Here is a 16,832-nt window from a genome sequence, read left to right on the forward strand (position 1 = left end):
CTGGAGAACTGTCCAGAAGTTGAATCAACTATCTCAGGAGGTAAGGAATGGGATTACCATCCCTGAAAGTCATTGGAAGTAGAAACTCTATGGTTACTTATTGTGGATGTCACAGAGGGGATTCCAGTTCACATTCAAGTTGAACAAGACATGAACTCTGAGTTTTCCTGTGGGAGATCAAGGACAAATTTATTTTAAAAAGCCTTTGTGATTTAGTGACATTGGAAAGAGTTGTTTCTCTAATGTAGAAGGGACAAAAATTGACTGACAAGGGCCTCCAGATTGATTTGGATATCTTAGGAAGTGAAGGTGGAGATTATAGAACACTCAGAAATTCTTTTATGATAAGGAGACAGATATAAGGGTAGCTTGAGAGGTTAGTGGAGTTTCTTTTTTATGAGAGAGGATTTTAGTTTTAATTCCATCAATACCTCTAGCTAATCTATCATGTTCCCCAGCTGTTAGAAAAAGATAATATTATTTACCTACTTCTCAGGGATGTTGTGGCTTCAATTAAGACTTGTAAATTACTCCACAAACATTAAGAATTATTAAAATCATCCTAGGACATTACACTAACCAAATTTCTCTTTAAAACATTCACTTCCTTCTGTGCATAGCTACCTACATTTTGCTCAAGCAGTCCATCTAATCAATCAGTATCAGTGGCTAATTGAAAGCTTTTAATGTAGTGAGAAATTTTTGTTTTAGTAAAGCATTTGAATAGAACATAAAACTACTAATGTAGTCATTTTAATTTCTGAAGCCCTGGAGACTGTCATATTGTGTGTGCACATTTGTGACAGCATTGCATCTATTCGCTAGTGTTGTGTAAAACTCTGTCAGGTCTCCTGCACTTTGAAAGGATGTTTTTACTTATTGATTCCATGCAGTCAAGTGTGAGACAAATTCCATGACTTCTAATAATATATACACTGAGCAAACTTTGGTGATAAAAATGTTTATTATGTTGTAGCATGAGGAATGAGCATAAAAGAATTTCAATTCAATCATAACTATATTCCCAGCTGAAGTATGATGGTAAATTCAGAGATGAAATGAAAGATTAATTCGTGGAGACGGCAGTTTGGCAGCCACATATTATTTCTGTATTGTTCATCTTGCGGCTTTCAGAATAGTGTGTGTGTGTGTGTGTGTGTGTGTGTGTGTGTGTGCGTGTGTGTGTGTGTGTGTGTCTGTGTGTGTTTTCCTTTGTGCCTTTTATACATACAAATTCAGGGTTGCTTTCCAAAAATAGAAATGAACTTTTTCTTTTCTTAAATTTTGTGATGAAAGGTAACTTTGCTTGGGGTTCGGTGAAATTAACTAATCAATCTAATAATAAATAGTTATTGAGCCTGTGCCATGCGCAGAATATTGTTTAAGTCATTCCGGGGGGTTCAAAGAAACATAAAATCAGTCCTGACCTTTAAACAATGTATAATAAATTAGAGATACAATAAATATAATGCCTCCTCCTATCATCTATAAACATTTGCAAGAAATAATATTTGAACCTGAAACATAATTGGTATTAATAGAAGTTTCTTTTTGGATTGAATTTACTCGCCAAAAAGGTAGTGACAAATCAGTTGAACATTAAGTAAATTCCCTAAAATAATAAGAAGAAAAGAACACCAAAGATTGGAATGATTAGGGAAAGCTTAGAGGGGAGGGGACTTTCTTTTTCATTTTTTTCCTTGATAATTAAATTATTTCTTTTTAGTTTTTAACATTCACTTCCATAAGATTTTGAGTTTTAAGTTCCCCCTCATCCTGTATTTCCCCTTCAAAAGATGGCATGCAATCTGTTACAAGGTCTACTTATACATTCATATTAAGTGTATTTTCCCATTAGTCATGATATAAGGAACAATTAGAATTAATGAGAAGAATCAGGAGAATGAAGCATTAAAATAAAACAACAAAGGAAAAGGAGATCAAATAGGATGCTTCCATCTGCATTCAGTCTCCATAGTTCTTTCTCTAGATGTAGATAGCAATTTATTTATTTGGGGTTAAGTGACTTGCCTGGGGTCACACAGCTAGTAAGTGTCAATGGTTTGGTCTGAGGCTGGATTTGAACTTAAGTCCTCCTGACTTCAAGGTGGATGCTCTATCCATTGTGCCACCTAGCTGTCTGATAGATAATAATTTCTATTGTGAGTCTTTTGAAGTTGACTTAGATTCTTGCATTGCTGTGGAGAGTCAAGTCTATCAAAGTCAGTCATCACACAACGTAGCTATTACTGTGTACAATGTTCTCTTAGTTCTGCTCATTTCACTCTGCATCAGTTCATGGAAGTTTTTCCAGGTTTTTTTTGAAGACTGCCTGCTCATCATTTCTCATCACAATAGTGCTATACATCCATTACATTCATTTACCACAACTTGTTCAACCATTGCCCAGTTGATGGGCATCCCCTTAATTCCCAATTCTTTGCCACCACAAAAAGAGCTGCTATATTTTTGTACATGTGGGTCCTTTTCCCATTTTTATGATCTCTTTGGGATACAGACCTAGAAGTGATGTTGCTGGGTCAAAGGGTATGCATAATTTTATAGTTATTTGGGTATAATTCCAAATTGCTTTCCAAAATGTTTGGATCATTTCACAAATCCACCAACAATGCATCAGTGTTCTAATTTTCCTACACCTTCCCCAACATTTATCATTGTCTTATTTTGTCATGTTAGCCAACTTGATGGGTGTGATGTGATACCTCAGAGTCATTTTGATTTGCATTTCTCTAATCAATAGTGATTTAGAACATTTTTTCATATGGTTAAATGAAGTTTTAGTTTCTTCCTCTGAAAACTACATGTTCATATCCTTTGACCATTTATAAATTTGGGCATGATTTGTATTCTTATAAATTTGACTCAGTTCCCTATACATTTAAGAAATGATTCCTTTATTAGAGACACTTGTTGTAAGAATTTTTTCCCAGTTTTCTGCTTCCCTCCTAATCCTGGATGCATTGACTTTGTTTGTATAAAACTTTTCAATTTCATATAATCAAAATTATCCTATCCTTTCACGTTATATATGAAAATTGCTATGATAAACTGGACATTTTTCACTCCTTATGGCCTATGACTGACTATCAAATATACCTTCTAGGGAAACTGAGGAAAGAGTTGATGGTATTTTAGAAATATGTCCTTTTACTACAGTTACTATGAAAGACAGAAACAACGTTCCCTTCTGATTTCTGAAAGCATAGGTCTTCATTCCCTTTAAATTCTCTACTAACAAAATAATAATAATAATACCTGAAAAACTTTTAGTAGAACATAAATCTTTCTATGGTCATGGTTAAAAATAAAATCTGAAATGCAAATATACCTGAACCGGGAAATCTTAAAAAGTTTCTAGTAGAGGAGAAAATGACTTCTGGGGCTGCTAGGTGGCACAGTGGATAGAGATCTGGCCTTGGAGTCAGGAGGACCTGAGTTCAAATCCGACCTCAGACACTTACTAGCTGTGTGACCTTGGGCAAGTCTCTTAACCCCAATTGCCTCACCAAAAACAAAACAAAAAAAAAGAGAGAGAGAGAGAGAAAATGACTTCTTATTAAGTCTTTTCCTTAGCTAGTGTCTTGATGGCAGCGAAGACACTATGTGCCTGAAAAGACTGTAGTAGGGAAGGTGGGGAGAGAGGAAACTTCATCATCAAAAAGCAGAAAATGGGGTACTTTGCAAAATATAAAACATTATGCAAAATGAACTGAATTGGTATATGACCAAAGGTACACAGCTAAGTTCCATAGATGGTTTTCAGGGGAAAGATTCAAGATTTATTTTGCTTCTAAATATTTTATTATGGCCACATGAACATATATTCTGATTGGGGGTAGTCTGACTTTTGCCTGGAATAGACTTGTTGGGGAATTATAAAGTAATAGGAGACATTGCTCAAGAAACTAGATCTGGATGGTTTCCAGTTTTGTAATGTGTATATGGTCCCAGGTATATATCTTTGTTCCATAGAGAATTTGGCTCAATTCTTTGTTTAGGAACAATTTTGGAGCAGGATCTATCATTCAATATTTGCGCAATAAAATTTCAAGATTGTTCCCATTTGATTCAGTAAAGCAAAACGAAGCCTTGGATTCTTCCTATTGGCTAAGTTCCTCTCACATACATCAGAAGCATAGATGATTGCATGTAAGACAGGACTACAGAGATAACTTTGTTCCAAGGTCAATTGAATATTGATATTAAGCAAGTTATTATTCAGGAAGGCATATGATGGATTTTATACATATATATATATATGAGAGTGTGTGTGTATGTAAGTGTATATATGTATGTATATGTATGTATGTATGTGTGTGTGTGTGTGTGTGTGTGTGTGTGTATAAGTGTTTGGGCTAGGCAATGGGGTTAAATGACTTGCCCAGGGTCACACAGCTAATAAGTGTCAAGTGTCTGAGCCTAGATTTGAACTCAGGTCCTCCAGACTCCAGGGCTGGTGCTCTTTCCACTGGCGCCACTTAGCTGCCCCCTGGATAATATATATTTACCTAAGCTGTCTTATTCAGAGTCTACACAAAGGCTTGGTCTACTTATGGCAAGGTTTTCTCAAGCTGTTGTTTAAAAATGATATTGCAATAATGGCATTAAGCTTTAGAATACAATGAAACTTTTAAATGGTTTTATAATTTTCTTAAAATATTTTTAACTTATCTCATATTGACTTATCTATGCGCATTTTGTTTTATTCCAGTAGAATATATGATCCTTGAGAGCAGAAATGTCTTGACTTTGTATTTGCATGCCTAGTCTATCCCAGTGCTTTATAGATAGTAAGCACTTGCTGGATAAATAAATGAATGAATAAAATCTTCAGTGATGCAAAAGAGAATGATCTAAACATCCACACTAGAAAAACAAAGTGGATGGAAGATATATATTGCTCAAATTTTAACATGTGGCAGGATGGGCAGACTGACAAATTACTCTATGATATTTGTGTCTTGTCAAGCATTAGAGAAAGATATTGAGTTGGTCCCAGAATTCAGCAAGAGGAGTAAACTGGATTATGGTTGACATTGGTTTGGCTTCCAAACTGCTTCATGCTGGCAAAAGCCTATCTCTTTAATAAGAACATTTTGCTGCTGATACTAGAAAGCTATAATTCCTAGAACATCATAATCACAGAAGAACTAAAATTGTGAATAATCCCAAGGGCAATGAAAAGATGAATGGTGGACATCTGAAGGCTGTCCATATTACTTGTTATCAAATATGACTTGTGTTCATCAAAACGGTTCTGGAAAAATATATAATGGAAAAAAAGGTGACAGGCTGCTAATATATTGAGAATGAAAGATAATATAGACAGCCTGAAGAGTAAACCTACTGATTGATACCTCATTTAATGTCAACACTCATTTGCTCATTAAACAAAGTTATCACAATATTTCTCTCTTCCATAAAATCTCATATGCTTATATTGTGGAGGTAAGAGAGACACTGAGAATGAATAAAGGCATTCAAAGATGAATTTTGCTCTATTAAGTAGAATGACAACGATATCAAAATACTGCTCATATGGAGCATTGGTACCCCTGAAAGAATAAAAATAATGATAAGAAAATAATAGCTAGAATTTATATAACACTTACTATGCATGAGACGGTGATTTAAGCATTTTACAATATCTGATTTGATCCTTAAAACAACCCCAAAGTAGTTTCTATTATTATCACCATTTTAGATCAAACTGAGGCAGGCAGAAGTTAAATGACTTGCCCAGGGTCATACAGCTAGTAAGTATATAAGGCTGTATTTGTACTCAGGTCTTCTTCAATCCAGCACCAGTTCTCTATATACCATACTACTTACCTGTCTCATTTCTCAGAATGAAGAGAAAAAGGATTTTAGTGCATTGAAGAGATTTTATATTGCATTCCATTTAATTCAACATATTTTTATGCACCAAATCATATTCAAGCAACTGCCTCAGGTGCTTTGAGGAGGAGGAGGGGAAGAAGGAAAAGGAGAAGAAGAAGGAAAAGGAGGAGGAGGGGGGGAAGAGAAAGAGGAGGAGGAGAAGAAAAAGAAAAGAAGAAGAAGAAAAAGAAGAAGAAGAAGAAAAAGAAGAAGAAGAAGAAGAAGAAGAAGAAGAAGAAGAAGAAGAAGAAGAAGAAGAATTTATATGGTATTATATAGCACTTTAAAGTTTACAAGAGCATTGTATATATTATCTCATTTTAGCCTCACAACATCTCTATGATGGAGTTGCTATTATTATAATACCCATTTAACAGACTTAGAAGCAAAGGCAGATAGAGAGGTTAAATGACTTGCCCAGGATCACACAGCTAGTAAATGTCTGATGTAGCATTTAATCCCACATGTTCCTTTCTTCTAGTCCCATGCTTTTATTTATCTTCTACAGGCAGAAGGAGAAGTAAAACATGGAGTCATAGATTTAGAGCCTTTAGAGGTCATCTAGTCTAACTGCCTTATTTTATAGATAAGAAAACTAAAGCCCAGACTAAGTGACTTTCCCAAGACAACACCTAAAATAAAGAACAGAACTGAGATTTGAACCCAGATGTTCTGTTGCCAGATCCAGCATTCTTTCCTCTATAGGATGGTGCTTCCAAGCACGCAAGTAAATCGAAAGCACATTCAAAGTAATACAAAGTAATTTCAAAAAGGAAAACAAAATACTGCTAAAAGCTGGGGGCATAGGGAAATCAAGCAACGCCTTTTATATGAGGTTCCACCTGGGCTCTGCTTTGAAGGTAGCTAGGATCTAATGAAGATTTATGGGAAAAAATGCATGTAATATGAAAATCACATAAAGTTCGATCAGAGGGAGTACCCATCTAAGTGAAATTGTGCATCCTCCCTAGTATGACTCCCATATCTTTAGTTAATATGACCTATGTTGTTTGTGAATAACAGTGTTTGTGAGTAGGGGTGGGAGGGCATAAATGTCTTCTGCCAGGCACCTTGATTCTGTGTAACTGCCCAAGACTTGTGCTTTAGTTAAGGCGGACCTATTATTTTCCTCCTACTGCCATAACATGTTACAGGAATACAAGGGCTAAATTTGACCAGGATATTGGAGGTAACAATTCCATTCTCATAAGAATGTCTATGACATATTTAGTGGCCATGCCCAGCTATGATCTCATTTTCTGAAATATAACCCTTGCTGCAGTACAACACTAGTGAACTGTCATTTCTCAGGGCTACTGTGGTGCTAACTTAAGGCTGTAATGGAATTACTTTTTGGCTTTCTCAACCCAAACAGAGCTTCTTCCCTGGGAACCTGAACCCAAGTTATCACAAGGTTAGGAAAAAAAAAAGTATCAAAGAGTAACCCTACATAACTGACAAGTCTAAGGAAAACTAGTCCCAGAGCTACAAATTGTACCCTCCTCCTTAATCTGTCAGTATCAATGTCAGAAAGGCTGCTTTGAATTTATATAAATATCTCTCATGAGCTTCCCAGAGATAAAATACCCAAAGTATCAAATCTTGTTTTAGGTTGTTGCTAGCAAAATACTGGGGAGAGGGAGGTTCCATAGACCAAAGAAAGAAGGGCCTCTGTAAAGTAAGTGAAAGCAGATGGGACTCATGGAAGATCTTGAAACGCCTCCTCTGAAAATCATTGCAGATCTCCCAGTCCTGCTTCTGCATCACGTAATACCAAACACGATTACTAGTAAGTGATATATATAATTAAAAGATCCCATGTGAATCAAAAGCAATCAGCTTTTTAATTCCTAAGGGCAAAAGTGATTTCCTGCATAAAGATACTGTTTTGTTTTGGTTTGTTTTTGGTAGGGGGAGCTTCAAGAAAAGAAGAACAAGTGAAGTAGCCTCTCTCATTCATCTTACTTTTCTCTCTTCTTTAATTATTTGGATTCAAAACAATTGTGTTTCATCAGCTGTGGCTGCCCAGGAAGAGGTACCAGGTTTGACAGCCTCATTCTGTAGGACTGCGTTTTTTTGATCAGAAACATATTTCGGTTCTTTCGTTCTTTAATCATTTTTATGGTAGCTCAGGGCTGAATTTGGTGGCTCTTTCAAATTTCCACATTCTCACCTTGTGGCTACAAAGCAGACCCTTTTTATTGGCAAGGTTCTTTGCTTCAGAGTCATTCCTTATGCTTCTGAAGGGTTTGAGAAAGGCAACAGATTTGATGATTAAAATATTTTTGAATAAACCTTGACAAATGTCAGTCTTCACAATTCATAAAATAACCTTTTCTTCCAGGATTACTCCAGAAAGTTGAAATTTGACCCTTTTTTAATACCAGAAGTTGGAGTGGACTAGAGATGATTTTCCCTTCCAAATTTGGCCTTTTCTACTAAACTGAAAGGGCTTTTTGTTTGTTTGTTTGTTTATTTGTTTGTTTCCTTTTCGTGTTAGTGGAATTCTGAATTTGGGAGAGTAAGAGGAAATGGAAAGTAAAGACCTGACTTTTTGTATTTCAGGAAGTTTAAAATTATTATTTTGAATTCTTTTGTGACTAGCCCTTTTGTCTCTACTGGGAGGCAATGATATGAAATTTAGGACCATAGAGAAGAAAACCCTCCTTCCTCTTTAGCACCAATAATAACCCTTTTACTCATTTGGCTTTAGATGTTTTTCTCTTGAATTCACATCAGGTGTGAACCTGTGTCATAAGTAGTAGTAGGGGAAAGAGTAATATCTTGCATTTATATAGGGATTTAATGTCTGCAAAATGCTATATGTGTTACTTAATCGTCACAATACCTCTGAGAGATAGGTCCTATTGTTACCTCCATTTTACAGATGAGGAAACTAAGGCTGATTGAGTATAAGTCAGTTGCCCAAGGTCACACAGCTGGTGTCTGTGGCAGGACTTGAACTTTTAATTTTCCTAACTCCAAGTCTAGCATCTTGAGCCCTGTACCATGTCTTGAAATTCTGAAGTCATAAGATTTAGGTCTTGAAAGGACTACCTCATTCCCTCCATTTCATAGATGAAAAAACTGGGGCCCAGGAAGGTTAGATAATTTACCTAGAACTATTAAGGGAGTAACAGTCAAAAGTGGAACGTAGCCATTTGGTGCCAAATCCTATGCTCTTTCTGCTATCTGGCCACACTTCCTGAGCTCTTCAGGGAAAATTAATAACTTTTGTTAAGGATAAGATGAATAATAACATTATTTTTTTTAATTTTAAGTTTTGCAAATTGTTTTCATATCCATTATCTCCTTTTTTCTTCACACTATCCACTAATATTTTCATTTGGCAAAAAAGTTAACAGAGACACAGAAAAGTTAAAGAAGTCACAGTTTTTGTTTTTGTTTATGTTTTTTTTTTGTTGTTGTTGCTGCTATTTTTGTTTTGATGCAGACCTGTTATGAGAAGGATCATGGCATGATGAATAGGGAACCATTTCAGACTCAGGAGGGCTTGGACTGTAGTTCTCCCTCTGAACGTGTGAACCTGAGCAAGTCTAGGATTTCTTAATGCTCCAGAAAAATATCTAAGCCTATAAATTATAGTTCAGGTACTGATTTTCATTGGTAGAGGGGATTTTTCTACTGGGAGTTCCCTACACAAATAAAATCCTTTTCACTGTTAGTGACTCTATTTCATTCTCCACAGCCCTGTTCTCAAACTTTTTTTTCTTTTCACGCTGGACTCCATCCCTTCCCTCTATACTATTAGCAAATGCCAAAACTTCCTAATTTCCTAAGAAGACCGAAGTCATCTGAAGGGAACTCTTTCAATCACCTCCTCCATTTATATAAACATCTCTGAATTCTCATCCATTCACCAGGAGAAAGTGAACAACCATTCATCTTAGCTTTTCCCTATTAATCATCTCATTGAATGCATTTTTAGCTTCACATTCTCAGTCTGCTAGTATCTTTTGCCAACAAAAATAAATGAACAAAAAACAAAAGTAAAAAAAATCCCTAGGTATGACCTATATAACAATAGCAGCAGAAACAACAATAACAACAAAACATCTTGCCCTTGACCCTGTAACCTCCCCAATTGTCTAATGGGCTCTTTCTTCTTTCTTACTGCCAAAATTCTAAAACGAAGACTGTATAAGTCATTCTTCCACTTGCTGAGTACCACACTCTTCCAGCTTTTACATCTAGTGTCTTTTCCCAATACCTTTGCAAAAAACTCCTTTATCCAAGAGTCAGTGAAATAAGTGAAGAACACTAGTTCTAGAATTGGACTGCTATTTAGTCATGTTCAGCTGTGTCTGACTCTTTGTGATCCCTTTTGGTTTCTTGTTGTTGTTTGTTTTGTCAAAGTTCCTGGAGTGCTTTGCCATTTCCTTCTCCAGCTCATTTTAACAAATGAGGAAACTGAGACATATAGGGTTAAGTGATTTGCCTAAGGTCACACACCTAGTCAGTGCCTGAGGCTGGATTTGTACTAAGGCCTACTTGACTCCAGGCCCTGCACTCTATCCACTGTGCCACCTAGTTGCCCTAGTCTAAATCATAACTGTGTTACTTAGTATGAGTCTTGTCTTATGTAAACCACTTCACCTCTGTATTTCTCAGTTGCTTTCTGTAAAGATGTTTGCTTCCAGAATCAATGCTATCATCCTATAAGATTTTTGTTGCTGTTGTTGAGTCTTTTTAGTCATATTCAACTCTTTGTGAGCCTGATTGGGGGTTTCTTGGCAAAGATAATGGAATGGGTTGCCATTTTCTTCTCCAGCTCCCTGTTTTAATGATGAGTGACTTGCCCAGGGTTACACAGCTATAAGTATCTGGAGCCAGATTTGAACTCATAAAGATGAATCTTCCTGATTCCAAGCCCAATGTTCTATCTGCTGTACCACCTACCTGCCCTCCTATAAGTTTACTAATGATCATAACAAAAATCATTGATGTCTTTCAGTCTTCACCTTCCTTGACATCTTTGCAGCATTTAATCTTGCTGTCCACCTCTCATTATTTTATCTTGGCTTGGCTTCTTCAAAATGATGTTCTTCTGATGCTAATCCAATCTATGTTATAGTTTCTTTGCTGATTCTTTTGTCTGTCTATCTGCCTGTCTTTCTGTCTCCCTTTCTCTTGCTCCCCTGCCCCCCCCACTTTGCTTATGTCTTAGTGGCTACATAGGTTCTTTCTTTGCTTCATCATCCTAACCTTTCTCTTCCAGTTCTAGTTTATATTTCAAATGGTATCTCTATCTGGATATCCTGATAAGTCTTCAAACTTCACATATCAAAACTGAAGTCCTCATCATTTTCCCTTCCCTAAAACCCAGTCTTTTCTTTATATTTCTGTCTCTGAGAGTAGAATTACTATCCCTCCACAATCACCCAAGCTAGAAACCTCTGAGTCCTCTGAGTTTTCTATCCTCTCTCCTATACCCACTCATTCAGTTACTTAGCCCTATTGATTCTTTCCTCGTGATATCTCTGGCAGTTCTCCCATCTTTTCCATTCCCAGCTCCCACTATTCCTCCCCTGGTCATATTCTTATCACTTCTTCTCCAGGCTACTGCAAAACCTTGCTAAACAATCTCCTCACCTACAGCCCATTTCCTCTCCTCTTTATCTTTCCAAATGTTTCATCCCTAGGATCCTGTCATCAGAGGAGGAGGAGGAGGAGGAGGAGGATGAACAACAACAGCAACAGCAGCAGCAACAAAAACTAAACTACTTTTATATCCTGATAAACAAAGTATACATTCCTCACTGTGGACTTCAAAACCTTCCACCATTTCTCTCCAACCTACCAGTAATGGGAGGAATATCTATAAGAGCCTACCACCATTTGGACTAGGACTTATTTTCCTTAAAAGGAACCATCAGCATCCTTGAAACTGAATTAGCTTAGAGACTTAAAGGCTTACACCATTGATGTAATTTCATGGTTTTGAAGTGCCAGGAAATGAAGGTTCCAACTGCTCCCTAAGACTTCTGACCACTGGGCTATCACGGGCAAATCAGAGGCAGGAAAGTTGTACTTAATTGAATATCCTTCTCTTGCTACGGGTAAGTGAATTTCATTTTGTTAACTGCTATGTGGTCTATGAGTCTGTATTTTGCTGCAGACTCAAATCTGAGGTCCTAACCCACTCGTGTAGGCCTAGCCTGCTTCAATACCTTTTTAGCCTTATTTCAAATTATGCTCCTTTATGCAATATATGTGCCAACTGAACTAAATCAGCAGCGTGTTCCATTACCATGTGATTCATTAAGAGTTATGCTCAAAATTAGCAAAAAGGTAGAAGAAAAACAATGAGAGAAAAGATACAGTATGACATAATGACCTTAAAAGTGAATGGAAAAAAAAAAGATGTAGATGGTATTATTAGATACAGACCATAGGAATATTGTAAGTAATTTTAATTAAAGTAAATCAATTGTCATAACAAAGACACTAAAAAAGTTCAAAAAGTGTCTTAGTTAACAAGCACTTGACTAATTTGTCAAGTAGAGAGAGGTGACAGCCAATGGCAATAGTAGTTTATAATATGCTCACATATAAAATTGTATGGAGAAGGAAGACAGAATATTTTAAGTAGTACTACCCTGTAATGCAGAGAAAATAAACTTTAAATAAAATTTGGTGAGACAGAATTCAGCAAAGTTATCCTAAGAGCATTTAAGCCTGAAAATGGAAAGATAATAAAGAGAAGAAAAATGGAAAAGAAAGGCAAATTTTTTGTTGTTTTATTTAATAATAAACTGTCTTTACCATCAACTTCAGTATAGTCATGTAAAAATTATGAAAAGTGTGAAGATAGAATGGTTGATGACCTTACTAACAACCTTGATTTGCTTAAACTTTCTTACTATCTGGAGGAAGCCAAACTGATCTAGGAATCAGAATCATCTAATCTGGAGCCAGATTGACCAACCCTCAAGCTGGACATACTTGAGACCTTCATGATTCCCTCAGGCTGGACATACTTGAGATCCTTGCAGTGTTTGCTGAACAGGAACCTCATTCAAAAGGAGAATTACAGATAATGTCACTCTCCTTATCCTGATGAGTCCCCACCCAAGTTGAAGGGAATTTAATCTACTCAAGTTTAGGTGGAGACAGATTTCTTTCATCTAGAAGGACTAGATTGGGAGTGGTGATCTAATAGAAGGGGTATTTTCATAGAATGATCTCATCCCTGTAGGAAGAAGGGTTTAAAAACTGTATACCCCAATTCCAAGATGAGTTCAAACTTTTGCCTGTAGCTCTGCATGCATGCAAGCCAGTTTAAGAGAAAATAAATGCACAGACAACTTAATTCATTTGTCTTTCTTAGATTAAACTTTGTTGGTTGAAAGTCATTACAATTGGATTTATCATTACAGTTCCAGCCATGTTTCTAGAGGAGGTAAAAATGGCATTAAAGGGAGAAAATAGAGGGAAAACACCTAGCTTAGTGGAAATATAAAAAAAAAGAAATCCAAACTAGATGGGACACAGTTATGAGTGTTACTTCACAAGTTATCCAAAAGATAAAAAACAAACAAAGACATGGGGGGAAGGGAATCTCAGACATTTTGAATATCAATAAAAAACAAAGAGAACATCACCAAATTCCAACCTATGTGACTAATATCCCATCTAATTAGAATTTTTATTAGAATCATCTATTCACACATTGAAGGCATTGTTGATGAGAATATCACTAGGAAACAGACATTCATTTACAGTAATATTACTTAGTAGGATATGTCTTTACCATCATACAATTGATTAAAAATATAGACTACACAAGTTTACACTAGCCTGATTATGTCTCGATTATTTTTAAATGACTGTGTAAAGAAAAACACAGCTTTAATGTCTCTTTCAAAAAAAGTACTTCCAATCCATATAACAACATTATTTAAAATTCCTTGCAAGATTTAACAAAAGAGACAAACTTGTTCAATGACCTTCTGATTATAAACATTAATCTAGTAATAAAATGAAAAAAAAAACCAGATACATGGGTTTTTGGTTAAAAATCCACAATGAGGGGAGGCCTTTTTAGGGGCCGGTAATGAGGTTTTTTTTTTCCATCCTTGCTTTCTACCAGTGGGTTCGTGGTTCCAAGCTCACCCATGTTAGATGTGAAATCCCAGGCCAGGTGCCAGGTTTATGCTTTAAGGAAAGGGACCACAAATGTTTTCCCATTTGGATGAGGGAGAATGAATTCTGTTCTTTGGATACTCACCAGAAAAGATCATGCTAGCAACAAGATGGGAATGATGCATCAATCACATTTGAATAAGACACAGAGAGTGCAGAGGCAGACAACAAATGGTTGGCCAGGGAATAGGGTGGGTGAGGGAGGCAGACAGCAAGAGAATGAAACAGGGAAGAGAGAGAGGTACGTAGAGTCCCTTATGTAATTTTAGATGAAGTTGGGAGCGCTCAAGGAGTAGGGTTTTTCATCCCATTCTTATAGGCTTCTACTGAGGGGTCATGACCTAGCTCAAACACACAGCTTTGGAGTTAACTCATCAGCATATCAATATCATCTCAATGTTATCAGTACTAGTTTAGAGTTCACTAATTAGCATAATTTTTCTTAAGTTTTACTCCTTGTTGGAAGCTTATCTGCAGTTCACAGACCTAGGGCCTATTATTAGTGTCTAGCTCGTTCTTCTAATTTCCACACATAGTGTCTAGATGTCTGGGTTGGGTAGTGGTTAGAGTTCTAGACTTGGAATTAGGAAGAGTCATCCTGAGTTCAAACCTGGCCTCAAACACTTACTAGCTGTGTGACCCTTGGAGAGTCACCTAACTCTGATTGCCTCAGTTTCCTCATCTGTGAAAGCAAAATAAAACAAAACAAAACAAAAAAAAAACCTGGAGAGGGAAATGACAGACCACACCAGAATTTTTGCCAGAAGAACCCAAAATGGGGTCACAAAGAGAGTCAAACTAAAATGACTGAACAACAGCAACTCTAGATGTGGCCTTAATTAATTTAGGAGGAAGCTTTTGGCAGCGTGCTCTATGTTCACCATTACACTCTCAATTCCTATTTCCTATTTACCGTTACCTTAAACTGGCTACTTATATATATACTTACTATACTAACTGGTAGAATGATGGGAAGGGGGGAGGGAGACCATAACAAGATACAATTTTAATACACATGCTCAACTCATTCCTATAGCCAGTGTTTGTGTTAGAACTTGAATCCAGATCATTTCACCCCTGGGCCTACTCTGTGTATATTATTCCATGACACCTATCATTAACCCTCTATTACTAATAGAGCTAAAAGAGATTTTAGAGATAATATATTCTAAACCCCTTTATTTTACAGATGAGGATGTTGAGGCAGGCAAGCTAAATGATTTACCCCAAATCTTACTAATAACAAGTATAGTGTTTCATAGTGGAGTGATGATTAGATTGAAAATTAGAAAGTTTGGGATGATTTTTCAGTTTAAAAATTGCACTTAATAGCCACCTGACACACTGAACAAATAACTGGACTTCTCTTAACCATAGTTTGCTTATTTATAAAGCAAAGAAGACTGCCTTTGATAATCTTCATTGATCTCTAACTTTTCTTGGTTCTAAATGGAGGATTTAGGTCTTAAATACAGATCTCCTGACTTCCAAACTCAGGACTTTTTTCCATTACACTGCACAAGATACATCCAATTGATGATCAGTAATATTGCTGATGAAGGAAGGGCCCAAATATTCTCCATTAATGAAAAGATGAAAGAAACCCCTACTCAGCATGAGATCTTAGCTCACTTTGGTTTGGTCGCATGTAGCACATGCCATATTTTCCCTCAGGGGGCCATATTTCTCCCTCTTGGCTTATTTCAACTACGTACTTTTCCTTTAATCCCCTGGAGGGTCTCAGGTCGTCAGCAACACATGAATCCATTTTGTTATTTAATCATGCAGTCTCTTCTGAAAATCATTAATGCAAAACATTGAGTGGCATGCTCTGGAATGTTTAAAAAGAGCACAAAGCCAAAGAAAAAGCCTATTCACATCATGTTTTAAACATATGCAGAATATGTTGAGTTTTCAGGTCAAAGCTATATTCTACACATTAAAAGAAACATCTGTGTCTCTTTTTTTTATGAGTGGAATCCCATAGGTTCCCTAACATTAAAGACATCTCTAAGTCAAAAATCTTCAGCGGAAGAAATGGAAAGGCTGGATAACTTCAAACCGAGCACCTTGACCTTGTTCTTTTGAAATCTCCATAGGAATCTGGGTACTCAGTCCTAAATCAAATGAGTTTGATGGTTTTTGCTGCATTCCATATGGAAGCCAGTGCACCTCTTATGTGTCATAATGTTATTTCAGTGGAAAATTCACTCCAAAAAGGAGGCAGTCCCAGTAGGTCAAGTCCAGAGACATAATTTTTCACTTGCTAATCTGAAGCCAGGAAGGGAATTCCTGCCTGAAACTGCCTGGCATCCCTAATGGCAGAAGTCACACAGTGAAACAATAAGGAAGGCTTTCTAAAACATACAATCAGATTCCACAAACTGAGATACAGTGGCCCAGTAATAGCTACAGACCTTCAGCAATAAAGATGTGCTTCTTCATTTCCTGAGACAGCCTATCTTTGACAGGTTGACAATATCCTCCAAGCTCTTCAGACTATTTCTCACTCCCCTTATAAGCAAGTTTGTTGCCTGACATTAGAAGGCCAATCTGAAAGCCCAGGCTAAGATATATCTAAACATGATTTTTGGAGCTTGGAATGTCATCCCCCTTGGTTTCATTGCCTCCTTATTTATTCTTTCTAAGCAAGAGACACAGGAAAAAAGAAAGAGAGAGAGAGAGAGAGAGAGAGAGAGAGAGAGAACTTTCAGTTTTATTAGCATCTCTCTATTTTGCTTTTAAAAAATATGATTCTTTTTATG

Source organism: Vombatus ursinus, unplaced genomic scaffold, assembly GCF_900497805.2.
Source record: "Vombatus ursinus unplaced genomic scaffold, bare-nosed wombat genome assembly UNPS02014945.1, whole genome shotgun sequence".
In the NCBI taxonomy this organism is placed as follows: Eukaryota; Metazoa; Chordata; class Mammalia; order Diprotodontia; family Vombatidae; genus Vombatus; species Vombatus ursinus.